This window comes from Cupressus sempervirens, chromosome 1 (assembly GCF_028749045.1).
Source record: "Cupressus sempervirens isolate cs-2001-9-10 chromosome 1, ASM2874904v1, whole genome shotgun sequence".
Taxonomy (NCBI): Eukaryota; Viridiplantae; Streptophyta; class Pinopsida; order Cupressales; family Cupressaceae; genus Cupressus; species Cupressus sempervirens.
The window spans coordinates 381102650-381115141 of record NC_143118.1 but is presented as its reverse complement, the minus strand read 5'-3'; positions in this window follow the sequence as shown (position 1 = coordinate 381115141).

Here is a 12492-nt window from a genome sequence, read left to right as displayed (position 1 = left end):
ATTTCCTTACCATCTACAGTTGAGGTTTCGTAAATCTTACCAGCATGTTTCTCTATGGTGTCTAGTTTAAGCTACAACTGCTTTTCCTTTTTATACTTCCAACTACAAATTGCACATCTGCATTCTACTGGTGGCTCCCACTGATGATCAGTTTTTCTTGCGATTTTCCTCTCACTTTAGTGTCACTGTTACTATTAATTACACCATCATCATCACTAAAGTCGATTTATTCATCTTGGTACTAGTTATTTACTAGATATTCTTCTTCAAGGTCATCTTCATTAGAGATATAAAGTTCTGCAACTCCGTCACCAAATTTATTAGGCTCCCTAATTCGTTGAATGGACTCCTATGCAGGTTGAGATTGTACAGGCTCCTCTGATGATGTACCTTCCTTACTTTGACCAACATTGTTGCATCTACCCCTGCCAAAGTATGAAGATATATTTTTGCATTTCGTTGGCCTCTCTTGGAAATCTCCACCTACATTAGTCCTACTCCTCTTCCTATTTAAATTTGACTGTGACATCTCCACCAAATTAAGTCTACAATAAAATACTATGGACTCATAGTCATAGTCATTCTGGTTCTCTATTGATCACAATACTATGAAAAAGGCTCCTTCTTTTGGCATTTTTCAATAATGAAACTCATGTCTTAAATAGACAACTACAAATAAATCGTTTTCATTTTGGCAAATGGGTCGACCATTACAAATGATAAGAACTAATATTTGGCGAAGCCCGCGTAATTTCAAGTAATTGAGTGGGCGAATAGGGCGAGAATTTGGGACCCCATTGTGTGTGATGCATGGTGAACTGGGCCCTAGGACAAATAAAAATTTCACATAGGAAAATGGGAATTTGGCGAATGATGATCGTCGAAAGAGACACTCAATTAATTTCATGGTGAATAAGAGTAAACATTAAAGAGAAATATGGGCGAAGAACCTGACTACCAAATTGAAATTACATAATAATAGTGGTGAACATTTTGACCACTATACAAGTATTTTATAAAATTTGGGCAAACCGGTCAACTAGTATTAAGTGTTTTTTTGCCAATTTCTATAGCCCGATCGGGACATATTCACCAATTGGCGACTAATCGCTACTAAAAAAATCTTTGACTACCAAGCCATTGACTCAAATAAAATGGCTTCTCCAAAAAGGACAATATCATCTACAAACTGCTCATAAGTAGTGGGAGGAGTATTAAAGACAAATTTAACACCATGAATAAAGATGGAGATCTTGAGTCTGTTCAGGTTCCTACTTAGGACATCCACCACAATTATGAATAGATGGGAAGAGAGAGAGAGGGTTTCCTTTCCTAAGGCCAATTACTATAGTAAAGATCCCAAAGGAGCTTCATTAAAAAGAACAACATAACTCATAGAGGTTACATAATTCATAATCATCTTGTGGAACTTTCTAAAAAAACCAAATTTAGTTAGCACTTTTTCATGGAAGGACCATTTCAACCTATCATAGGATTTAGAAAATTTGGGCTTGAGAACCATGAACATTTTATCATTAACATTCATAATATGTAATATCTCATAAGTTTAAATAACCACATCCATAATATTCCTCCCACCAAAAAAGACTTTTTTATTTATTGAGATGATTTTCTCTAGGATTAGCTTCATTATGTTCACTAAGACCTTGGTTATAATTTTGTAAATAGTATTGTAGAGACTAATAGGACAAAATTATTCCATACAAATGTGGTTTTTTTTTTGGAATGAACACAATGTAGGTTTTTTTAGTCTTATTCGCAATGATTCCTATTTTGAAGAAGTGACAAATTACTTTGAAAACATCATCTCCAACAATATCCCAATATTCTTGGAAGAACAATGGAGGGAACCCATCAGGACCTAGAGAATTGAAACCCTAGGAGGAGAAGGAAACACGTCTAACTTCATCTCTAACAACATTTTTAGACATAGCAATATTGTCCTCTAGGGGGGGGTAAGCTTAGGAATGCAACCTAACAAGTCAAAAGTGTCATCAGCTCCATCATCGATCGCTTCCCTTTGATGAAAATAGTTGATAGATTCAGTGTTAATGTCATCTTCCTCTAAAACCATAATATCATTGACAACTTTAAGAGATCTAATTTTTTTTGTACTCTTGGCCCAAGATAGTGTTTCACAGTAGTAAGATGGAAGAATTTAGTATTCCTCTCGCTGTGTCTGAGCTATTGGATCTTAGACTTTTGTTTCCAAAAAGTTTCTTCCTAAGAAGAGATGGTTAGCCATTGGTCCCTATAAGATCTTAATAATTTTTGAGAGTCCATATGATTTGGATTATCTTCAAGTTTCTTTTGAGAAACCACTAGTTTACCTTCTAAATCCTTTTTCTTATCAAAGATGTTACCAAAGGACACTTTGTTCCATTTCTTAACCTTGTCTCTAATTACTCCTAGCTTAAAGTTTAAATTAATCAAAGGATAAGACTTAGCTAGAGTTTTCCACCATTCATATATCAAGTCTCTTAATTTCCTATTGGATTGCTACATAATTTCAAATCTAAAAGGGCCAGAAATTATTTTTCCTAATTTCCATTCAAGGAGGATAGAACTATGGTTTGATCTTGTTCGAGGTTTAGCTTCCAAGTTGAAGTCATCAATATTACTCTAGTTAGAAGAAAGACAAAACCTATCCAATATAACTTGGATAAGGCTTTTTTCTTGTCTCCTATTGGACCAAGTAAACCTCACCCCTTTAAGGTCCAAATCTATCAACCCAGTAGACTAGAAGAAATCTCCCAAGTGCACCATACTATCAGAGATTTTTTTAGAGCCACCCAATTTCTTTGAAGGATGTAGAGGAGTGCTAAAATCTCCAGCTAGCATCCATCTAATGTTCTGACTATTACTCATCATATTTTCAAGGAAATCCCATTGTTTCTATCTGTTCCATCTTGAGTTTCAAGCACAGATGTTTAGCACATTCCACTACCATATAGTAATAATATCACGACAATCTAAAATGATGGAGTTCTCATTAGAGTGTAAAAGAGTACCTATTATTTTGTTGACATTCCACACAATCACCATGCTACTAGAAGCACCATTAGATTCATGTGATATTGAAGAAGGATTGAGCCAAACGTGGGACATTTCCTTGTCCAAGTTATCTTTACTCATCTTTATTTCTTGAATGTGAACCATATCAACTTTAGATTCAAGTAAACAACACTTTAACATATGTTACTTAAGGTGACTATTCAATCCTCTAACATTTCAATAAATGATTCTAACCATGAAATTATTATTAATATGGCATTTAGAAGACAAAGAAAGTTCAAACAAATTATAATTTTAGAGTATGTGGAATGCCAGCAACGGTACTTATTATATTTATCAAATAGAAAATTCTGGTAGAGTCAAACATTAGTCTACTAATTTGTAGAAGGTCCAAGACCCAAATGAAGATCCAAACTAAGCTCAGCTTCCTGCATTTGCGAACCTACATTATTATTACCATTACTATTACTAGTATTCTCTTTGTGTTTTTGTTCTGCATCTGCAATGACTTCCTGCTATTGAATCTCGAGAAAGTTACTCAAGTATATTGGTTAGAAGGGCAAGGGCAGTGCTGAGAAGCTTCCTAAATCATTTGATGGAGACTCCAAAAAGTACTTGTTTGGAGAAGATGAAATGATTGAGGAAAACCCAGAGCCAAATTCTTTGCAATGTGGAGTGGCATAACTCAATGGATTGCTAGCAGGAAGGCTGGTTGCAGAGCTTTTATTAATGGCACAAGATGGGTATTCTACATTGTAGCCAAAAAAATTAGGAATGGGTTGAATAATGGGAATAACTATGTTAGAAGGCCAGGGACTATGAAGATCGGAGCCAGGAAAAGGTTGCAAGCCATATAAATTAGGTTTCCTGCCGTAAAAGTTAGGGTTACTCCAAGACAAATACGTGTTACTGCCATATAAATTAGGGTTACTACCACATCTCCTACTGCTTCTGCTGGCCTTAATGAGAGCTCTCTTTGCCTTCTGTCTCTCCTCCTTATGAGCTTTCTGGTGCCCTCCCAGGACCTGTGAATTCACAAACTCTCTGCAACAGTATTCACATTCGTACTTTCGGCTCTTTGTAGTCAATCCAGAGGAGCTGCCGCCAATAGAAGCCTTCATAAAGTCCTTACTTTTCTTACTATGATCCATGGATGTCTCTTTCTCTGCACTGCATTCACATATGTTCTTCAATTCATAGCCAAACAGTTTGAGAGGAGGCTTAAACTTAGGCCCAAAGGCTGATCTCAACCCTTCATTCACCCTGTTGCTTCTCTGATCTAATTTCTTGACCCTTGATTCTCCATGCTCAGCTATCTCCTTCCCCATGGAGGTTTTTTTTGATACTATTCAATATTGTTTCTTTTTACTAGTATCACGATATATGAATTTCCTCTCACACATTGAAATGATTGCCAAGGGAAGTATACTAGTATTTGTACTGGTTATTTATTCGCTTCCCTTGTTTTCCATTGATTCTTCTTTTCATGCAGTACAGAAACTAAAATCCATAATAAAATGTATTTATCAAAGAAGAGTGGTGGACTGACTGCATGCTTCTTGGATGGTAGGCCATATAAACCCGAGTTGGGTAAGCGTTCTGCAATCTTCACCACGTGTCTTCTCCAACATTAAATTCTTGAACCTCCTCTCATCTTGCTTAATAACGCTTGCATTTCAGACACAAATACAATGACATGCATCTAGTTTGGTCAAAGATATTTCTGGCGTGCTTTGACTGCAGTGTGATTGGAAAAAAAATCAATTGCCTGATGGGGCACTAAAAATAATAAGAGTTAAATGTTCTTTAGATTCATTCTACATTTTTCCAAAGTTAACGAGGGGTTCACTTAGAAGAAGCTAAATTCTAGGTCATCGGACAGAAGCCTTTATTTTAAAAAATAAATTCAATTTTCATATGACATATGATTTATACTTCTCTGTGTTCTGAACTCTTAATTTCATATCCATGATTGTATAGTAAAGGAGGTAGATGATAAACTTCTAACTATCTCAGATAATACTAAAAGAGATGGAAACAATGAATCTCGAGGCCCGAAACTTTATGATAGTAAAGGAGAGATTGAACAAATGAAATCAAGAAATTACTAATAAAAATTTAAAACTTTACATATGTAGTATATATGTATATGTTATATTTATGTACATGGATACATATATATTTATTTATGTGAATAATTTTTTTTATTAATTTTAAAATGTTTTACATAATTATTAAGTAATTTTTTAAAAATATATTAGATAGACATTTAAAGTAAATAATTCAATGAGTGCTAAACTTAGGTTCAATGAGTGCTAAGTGTGTCATTCATTCTTATGAGAGATGGGTTCATATGAAACACTACTCATGAAACATAGGTCAGTGAGGTTGACTGAAAAACTACACAGTCAAATCTCGATAGCAATATTACAAAATAATTCAAAATTAATATTTCTTAAGTCTTTTTAGATAAATTTATTTAAGATATCTACAATATTGATAAGTTTTTTTATATTTTATCTAAAAATTTAAATATACCTAAAATACATAACTATTTAAAATTGATATTTATTTTAAATTTAAATATTTAACAATTATTGGAACCTAGTTAGAAATTTGCCAAAGATGCGAATGGTAAACTAGTTAAAGGGGAGTGGGACCTATTTATGTTGTTTCATCTATTAAGTTTATTTGGAGGTGTGTTCTTACTACTGTAATGGAATATACTTGGCTTGACAAGGGATATGATAGAGCTCATACCAATCACTTTGTGCTTCTTAATCACTTTAGATATATAAAAAAATGAGTGTTTTCCCTTCTATCTATTGTGTTCATTGTCTCATAGTATTAATGCTTTAAGATTCAATCCCAACAAACCCATCTTGCATAAGGATTTGATGAGGATGATCCATAGTTATGTGAAAAAAAAAAAAATCCTGGCCCTATTCTGAGGAAGACTGAGAAACATAGTGGTAAAATGGCTAGTTTAAGAGAAAAGGTGGGTAAAGGTATTTAAGGATTTTAGGGTAATTAGGTATGGGTTCCACTAGTTTAACTAAAAGGAAGAAGAATAAAGTCAATTATTCATATCTTGTGTTAGAATCTAAAGAAGAAAGTAAATATGAAGAGAACAAAGAGGAGATAGACACGAAAAATTTGGGGGAAGTTGAAAATTGTGAATTAGTGGAAATAGTGTTTGGGGGTTGTAATTTCATGGCTTCCCCTCCTTCTTTATGTTTGGGTCAAAATGAAATGAGTTCTCATGTAGTACTAAAGGAATAATGAATTCAAGCTAATCATGGTGATATGATCTCTCCTATTGTGATCAAAGAAAAAGAAATTCAGATCTACCATCATAATGTTGAGGATGAGGAGCTAGGACAAGTCATTAGGCTTTTTGACTTTGAAGAGTCAATTAGGCATGACTTGTTCATCTCTCTAAAAGATGTTGAAGGTATCGATACTGAAGGTATGTCTCATGGCCTAAAAAAAAATGATATAAGGGACAAGTCTTTCTAGGAGGAAAAAGAGAAGAGACAAGTGAGGATTCCAATGCTACAAGTGGTTGATGAGGAGTTCAATGCCAAGCTAATAGAGGAAGACATAAATTATTTGGTCATTGATCCTTGTCATGGTGTTTTACAAACTGCTAAAGTTTTTTCCCTCCACTCACTTAGTCTAGATAAATGGGCATTTCATTCCATCAAAATATTGAATTTAAAATGTAGAGATCTTGAAGGGAAAATTTAGGAGATTCAACATAGAGAGGAAGAACATGGGAAAAAGAAGGAGGTAGAGTGTAATGTTACCATGTTTTAGCCTTTATGTTCTCCAAATTCTAAGTGGAGGATAAGAGAAATTAAAGTCATTCAATTAAAAATTAAAAGGTGACTTTGTATTAATAGCTTCTAGGGTATATATTAATTATTGGAAGGACAGAAGCCTCTCATGATTTAATTAATTATTGCCAAGGAGGGATTTCTAGAGAATGCATTAATTATTGGAAGGAGGAATCTTCTAGCTCTTGTAATTAATTAATGTTTTAGTTCCTTCCAGAAGGATGAAGAAAAGGATAAATAGGGTTGAAAGTCTCATTGCTGATCATCGGATGATTATGACTTGCATTTGATAAGAGCTTGGATGTGTGAATCACACTCTTTTTTTTGGCAATAGAGGATGTCCATTCTATGTTGTAAAATTTTAGACGTCATTCCCTTAGGGTTTGACCTTTGGAATACATCTCTTTGTAATTGATTGCAACATTCTCAACATTAATATAATTTCAGCCTTGGTTTAGCTTTTGGGCATTCCTGGGTGCTCATTATAGTGGCATCAGAGCTATAAGTCCTACCATCCTATGGAGGTCTTAAGCATTTTTGTTTGAGAATGCGACAAGGGCTTTATAATTTTTGCAATACCAGAGCAAGACAAAGTAGGAGTTCGGACTCACTTAATGAATAGGATAGTTCATTTGTGTAGAGGGACATACAATCCAGTCATACAGACACAGAGGAGACATTCTTTGAACAAGATAGCAATATGGGTGATCGAGATGATAGAAATACCAGTTTTGACCAAGAAAATGTAATATTCAGGTTATTGGGTACATTAGAGGAGGGGCAGGGAATGCAACTGGAGCAAAATAGGTGAACGGATATGATGTTGCAACTAATGGCTAGACAAATGGGCATCAATATTAATCCAGGTGATGCCAACAATGGAAACAACAATAATAGGGGTAATGATAATGGAGGCTGAGACAATATTAATGGTAATAATGGACATGAAAACAATGGAAATGAGGCTGATAACTTTAGACATGTTGCACGACAAACTCGAACAACTAGCTCGAGACATCTTCTACCCACCTTCCCACCTAGAGAACCAGTTCAACCGATTAATGATCCACAGATTGTAGAGTTATAGGATCAGTTTAGGAGGGATTGGGAGGCTAGTGGGACAAAGTTTCAAGTGGACATCTCTCTCAGAGATTACTTGGACTTGAGGATGAGAAACATGCCCAGATTAGGAGGACAAAGTCAAAACTTTGAGTTGAGAAAGAAAGTGGGGAAACTTTCTTTACCTTATTAAGATGCTTCAAGGAAGATGACCACATGAGCTTGGGTGTAGAAGATGGATACATACTTGTAGCTAAATCCTATGCCTGAAGAGGAGGCTATAAAGTATGCAACTATTCACTTGGATGGACCAGCACATGAGTGGTGGCACCATGGCATGGTAACCTTGGGACATAATCAGATCACATCTTATGAGGAGTTTACTGAGAAGCTCATAGAGAGATTTGATAGTAGGGACCTTGAATTATAGTTTAAGGAGCTGGCACAACTCAAGCAATGGGGATTAGTTGAAACATATATCAGTGAGTTTCAGAGGTTAGCTATGTTGGTCACATATATTTCAGAGAGGAGGTTAGTAGTGTTGTTTATGGATGGACTCTCAGAACCCTTGCAAGGATGGGTCAAGGGACATAACCCAGGTACGTTGTAGGAGGCCACTAAAAAGGTTCATGACTTAGCACCTTCTTCATCTAGGAGCAAATTTCAGCACAAGGATTCTTATATGAAAAAGGACAAGGAGAAGGACAAAAAACGTTTTCACAAGGATGCTCAGTCCAAAAGAGATAAGTTGGATAATGACACCTTGAATGATTTAAGAAAGAAAAAAGTTATGTTTTCATTGTAGAGAGCCTTCAGATTTATCTCATAAGTGTCCTCTCAATGCTAAGGAAAATCAAATAGAGTATTTCTCAGCAAAAGAGTCATAGTCAGAGAGAGAGAATCAACACTCAAATTCAGATGAGGATAGCACTATAGAGGAGAGTAGCATTCTAGAGGATGAGAAGTCATTAGCATGATTAACAAGGGCTCAGAAGGCAATCACATTTAAGGTCAGAGGTACTATCCAAGGGCAAAAAGTGATCTCACTCATTGACACTAGGGCTACACATAATTTTATAGATTCACAATTTGTAGCCAAGAGAGGTCTACAGATTGAGGAGAATGCCAGATTTAGAGTTATGGTAGCTAATGGTGACAAACTATTATGCACTCAGAAGATATCTAATCTTCACATCAGGTTTGGAGATGGCTATGAGTTGGAAGATGAGTTCTATGTGGTAGACATGGGAGACTATGATATCATCCTTGGCATGGTATGGATGGCCTCGCTAGTAGAGTTCACACTTAACCTAGCAAAATTGGAGATGAAGTTTCAGTATGAGGGAAGAAATGTGGTACTTAGAGAACTTTTAGATGGGAGTTACAAAGTAGTTTCCCTGAGGAGAATGCAAGAACTTTTTCGGCATAGTAACATAGAGTGGGCAGCAGAATGCTTCACTATGCCAACTTCACAAGAGCCACAAGTGAAGAGTCATCCACTAGAGATTCAGGATATACTTGACAGGCACACTAAGGTATTTGGAAAGATTTCACATGGGGTTCCTCCTAACAGAGGAATAGAACATGTTATTGAGCTTGAAGAGGGAGCCAAACCAATCATGATTACTCCCTATCATCATCCTAAGAAACATAAGGATGAGATAGAGAAGGCAATTAAGGAGTTGTTGGAAATAGGGCATATCAGGCCTAGTAAGAGTCTCTTTTCTTTAGCAGTAGTGTTGGTATAGAAGAAGGATGGGACAATGCGCATGTGCATTGATTATAGGGCATTAAACATGAAGACCATTAAGAACAGATATCATCAGATCACGACGAGGGAGGAGGACATTGAGAAGACAACTTTTTGGTGTCATAATGGCCACTTCGAGTTTTTGGTTATGCCATTTGGGCTAACCAATGCCACTGCTACATTCTAGAGTTGCATGAATCAAGTATTTAGGGAGCAACTTAGGAGATTTGTTTTGATTTTCTTTGATGAGATTTTAGTTTTTAGTAGGACTTGGGAGGAGCATTTAAAACATCTTGAGATGGTGTTGTCTACTTTGGAAAAAGAATCATTATATGCCAAGGAATCTAAGTGCAAGTTTGGGATGATTGAGCTACTATATTCTTGACATATTATCAGTGTAGAGGGAGTTCGGGTAGATCCTAAAAAGATTAGGGCTATTGTTGATTGGCCTACTCCAACAAATCTTACATAGCTTAAGGGATTCCTTGGTCTCTGTGGATTTTATAGGAGATTTTTTAAAAGATTTTCACAGCTCACTACACCCTTGACAGACCTTACCAAGATAGGGGCCTTCACATGGACAGAGGTAGCTCAAAGAAGATTTGATCATTTCAAGAAGGTGATGTCATCATGTCTAATACTAGCTCTACCAGATTTCACAAAGCCATTTGAGCTTCATTGTGATGCATCAAGAGATGGGATTGAAGCAGTCTTGATGCAGGAGAAGCATCCCATTGTTTTTGAGAGTAAGAAGCTCTATAGAGTGGAGAGAAGCTATTCCATATATGATCAGGAGATGTTGGCTATAATGCATGCATTGGCTAAGTTTAGGTCCTACCTAATTGGGGAAAAGTTTGTTATAAAAACCAATCACAACAGCATCAAATACTTCATGAACCAACGTGATTTGAATGATAGACAACAGAAGTGGATCACAAAGTTGCAAGCTTATGACTTTGACATTGAGTTTGTCAAAGGTAAGAAGAATGTGGTTGCAGATGCCTTATCCAGGAGGCCTCATATTTGTTCTCTAGTTGAGATTACAATAGTTTGGAGAAATAAGATCATAGAAGAATATGCAAGGGACACTTGGGCTTTTGGAGTAATTGCAGGCACCATACATGATGATCACTATATGGTGATGGATGGGTTGATAAAGTTTTAGGGCAGGATATATTTGATTCCTTCATCACAGTTTAAGGAAGTAATACTGAAGGCATTTTGTGATGCACCTACAACATGACATCTAGGGGTCTTTAAGATGATGTTCAAAAGTATGATGCACCTACAACATGACATGGAAAGGGCTCAAGGATGATGTTCAAAAGTATGTCAGGGAGTGTACAATTTGCTAGTAGAATAAGGGAGAGCACACATATCCTGCAGGGTTGTTACAACCTTTGTCCATTCCAAATAGGAAATGGGAAAGTATTTCTATGGACTTCATCACTAGGTTATGATGAGTACAAGGGAAAGATTGCATCTATGTGATAGTTGACCGACTGACAAAGTTTGCTCACTTCTTTGCTATTCCATCCACTTATATAGCAACATAGGTGGCTGATCTTTTCTTTAGAGAGATATTCAGATTACATGGGCTACCTACTTTCATTATTAGTGATAGGGATGGTAAATTCATGAGCACTTTTTGGCAAGAGTTGTTTAGGTTGTGTGGTACTAAACTTACACCTAGGACTCGCTATCATCCATGGATAGATGGGCAGACAGAGATTGTGAATAAATGGGTGGAAGGATATCTTAGGAACTATGCTACTACATTGTAGAGGGCCTGGGTCAAATGGTTACATATGGGAGAGTACTGTTATAACACCACTTATCATATGTCCATTAAGATGACTCCATTCATGGCAGTGTATGGTTATGAAGCACCTAGCTTCTTGGATCTAGTTTTAGGATATAGTAGAGTGCCCAAAGAAAAAAACTTCTTGCAGGATAGTCAGGATATTTTGAGAGTGCTCAAAGAGAATATACAGCAAGCCCAAAATTAGCAAAAATTGTATGTTGACCAGCACCAGATAGAGCATAATTTTGAAGTTGGGGATATGGTTTACTTGAAGCTACAACCATATAGACAGTCATCACTCAAGAAAAGTGGAGTAGAGAAGTTGAAGCCTAGGGTTTATGGCCCCTACAAAGTGATCCACAAGGTGGGTGAGGTTGCTTATGAGATAGAGCTTCTAGAGAATAGTCGAGTGCATAATGTGTTTCATGTGTCAAGGCTTAAGAAAGTCATTAGAAAAAGAGTTGTGCCTTCATAAAAATTACCACCATTAGATGAGGAGGGAAAGCTTGTATTAATTCTTGAGGCTATTCTGGATACTAGGGAAAGGACTTTGCGAAGTAGGTTGATTGAAGAATATTTAGTCAAATGGAAATATCTGCCAGAGAAAGATGCTACTTGGGAGAGTGAGCAGGCGCTACAAAAAAGAGGACTAAGATTGCTTGAGGGCAAGAAATTTCAAGGATGGTAGACCTATAATGTTCCCATGTTTTAGCCTTCACGTTCTCCAAATTCTAAGTGGAGGATAAGAAAAATTAAAGTCATTGAATTAAAAATTAAAAGGTGACTTTGTATTAATAGCTTCTAGGGTATGTATTAATTATTGGAAGGATGGAAGCCTCTCGTGATTTAATTAATTATTGCTAGGGAGAGATTTCTAGAGAATGCATTAATTATTGGAAGGAGGAAGCTTCTAGCTCTTGCAATTAATTAATGTTTTAGTTCCTTCCAGAAGGATGAAGAAAAGGATAAATAGCGTTGAAAGTCTCATTGATGATCATTTTATG